Source organism: Pteronotus mesoamericanus, unplaced genomic scaffold (genome assembly GCF_021234165.1).
Source record: "Pteronotus mesoamericanus isolate MK-2021 breed Mesoamerican mustached bat unplaced genomic scaffold, CSHL_Meso_final scaffold_54, whole genome shotgun sequence".
In the NCBI taxonomy this organism is placed as follows: Eukaryota; Metazoa; Chordata; class Mammalia; order Chiroptera; family Mormoopidae; genus Pteronotus; species Pteronotus mesoamericanus.
The window spans coordinates 42,132,930-42,135,477 of record NW_026555321.1 but is presented as its reverse complement, the minus strand read 5'-3'; the positions used below and the strand labels follow the sequence as shown (position 1 = coordinate 42,135,477).

Here is a 2,548-nt window from a genome sequence, read left to right as displayed (position 1 = left end):
ACAAGATCCCCTAGCCAAACAACGCTTCTCGTCACAGGGACCAGGCGCAGTTCCTGCTTATCCCTGAAAAGTGGACTTTTTCCTGCCAGCCCACAGAATTACTCCAAGCCAATCACATCCTCCTGCAGGATCTAAAGGGCACCTCACCCTCTTGGTGCAACAAACATTCTTCCCATGTTGTTCTGTGTGGTTCATGGTGTATTTCTCCTCCAATCTGTGAATATAGATGACTAATAAACTACAACTGTCGATCTTATCTGTCTAGCGTCAAACATCTTGTGTTTGGTCATCTCCATTACCCTAGGGTGGGTTTGCATTCCTCACTAACAGGGTGAAGAGGAGGTCATCAAAACAACCCTCCCCCACTTTTCTTGGTTAATGGAACCTGGATTCATTCAAGGAGCCATTCTCCCCCACATGACCTGGGAAGTGGCCAGTCATCCCTAGCCTAGTTCTCCCCATTGAAACGGGAGAATATATCTGACAAAGGGTTCCTGGGAAAGGTTTCCTGGCTCTTAAGAAGGGGACACAGGAATAAAATGCTATGTCTAGACATGATGCCCTTACCTGCTGCTCCAGTTAACCTGTGATTGTGAGTAGATATAGACTCCTCAAAAGGAGGCTGAGAAAGAGCTGGAAAACCTGGGTCCTTACCACCACCAATCAACCCTCACACCTTTGGATAATGTTTTTTCTTATTCATGCCAGTTTGGGTCAGCATTTTCTCTTCCCTGCAACTGAAAACATTCTATGGATACATTATCTTTGAGCAATCGGTAAACATGAATTCTTAAATACATCCAAAGGGATGGCATCCTTTACTTAAAGAGTTTTCAGAAGGACCTTAAGTTTAAAGTTCAAACTGATAGAATACTCTGATGAGATTGACTTAATTAAAACAGCAGAGTCTCTCTGCTCCTTCTGTTCGACAGACAGCTGTGTCTCCCTGCGCAGTGCCAGCCTCCACCCTGAGACACTACGGTGAAGATCAGAGTGAACGGATTTGGCCGTATTGGGCTCCTGGTCACCAGGGCTGCTTTTTACTCTGGCAAAGTGGATGCTGTCGCCATCGATGATCTTTTCATTGACTTCAACTACATGGTCTGTATGTTCCAGTATGACTCTACTCATGGCAAGTTCAAAGGTACAGTTAAGGCTGAGAACAGGAAGCTTGTCATCAATGGAAAGTCCATCTCCATCTTCCAGGAGTGAGACTCTGCCAACAGTGAATGGGGTGATGCTAGTGCTGAATATGTTGTGGAGTCCACTGGTGTCTTCAACTACCATGGAAAAAACTGGGGCTCACTTGAAGGGTGGAGCCAAGAGGGTCATCATCTCTGCCCCTTGTGCGGGTTTCCCCATGTTTGTGATGGGTGTGAACCAAGGCAAGCATGACAACTCCATGAAGCTTGTCAGCAATGCTTCCTGTACCACCAGCTATTTGACCTCCCTGGCCAAGGTCATCCATGACAACTTTGGCATCGTGGAAGGACTCACAACCACGGTCTATGCCATCACTGCCACCCCAGAAGACTGTGGAAGGCCCCTCTGGGAAGCTGTGCTGAGATGGTCAAGGAGCTGCCCAGAACATCATCCCTGCTTCTACTGGCGCTGCTAAGGCTGTGGACAAGGTCATCCCTGAGCTGAATAGGAAGGAAGCTCACTGGCATGGCCTCCTTTGGCCCCACCCCTAATGTGTCAGTTGTGGATCCGACCTGCCGCCTGGAGAAAGCTGCCAAATATGATGACATCAAGAAGGTAGTGAAGCAGGTCTCAGAGGGCCCCCTCAAAGGCGTGCTGGGCTACAATAAGAACCAGGTTGTCTCCCATGACTTTAACAGTGACACCTACTCCTCCACTTTTGATGCTGGGGCTGGCATTGCCCTCGATGACCACTTTGTCAAGTTCATTTCCTAGTATGACAATAAATTTGGTTATGGCAACAGGGTGGTGGACCTTATGGTCCACATGGCCTCCAAGGAGTAAGAGCCCCCTGGACCACCAGCTCCTGCAAGAAGAAGAGAAAGCCTCAGTTGCTGGGGGAGTCCTTGCCCCACATTGATCCCCCAACACAGTGAGAATCTCCAGTTTCCATCCTAGACCCCCTGAAGAGGGGAGGGGCCTAGGGAGCCCTACCTTATCATGCACCATCAATAAAGTCATTGTACCCAGCCCCCCCCCCGAAAAGAGCAGAAATAGACATTGAGTGCTTACTATATACAATATCTCCTCTCATTTCATGAATATTTTGTGGAGACTCAGAGAGGTACGTGGCCAGCCCACATCACACAAACAGCAAGTGTCAGAGCCAGCACGTGAAAGCCAGGTGTGACTGTCTTGCCAAATCCTGCAGAACATCCCATCCTGAATGAGTTTGGCTGGGAACTGGGAAGCCAAGAAAAAGTTGGAGTTGAAGAGGTGTCAGCAGGTAATTTTTTAAAAGCAGAACTAGAAGGGTTTTTCTTATTTTTTTAGAGAAGTCGATTCTACCAGCAACCTCTTACTTTTTCTGCCACATCTGAGCCAGACAGGAAAATATATGAAAATG

At 47.8% G+C, this 2,548-nt stretch overlaps 1 pseudogene; it reads left to right on the top strand.

Annotated features, from left to right (window-relative positions):
* Positions 1 to 1,083: 1,083 nt before the first annotated feature.
* LOC129088361 (glyceraldehyde-3-phosphate dehydrogenase-like) lies at positions 1,084 to 1,986 on the top strand (annotated as a pseudogene).
* Positions 1,987 to 2,548: the final 562 nt, after the last annotated feature.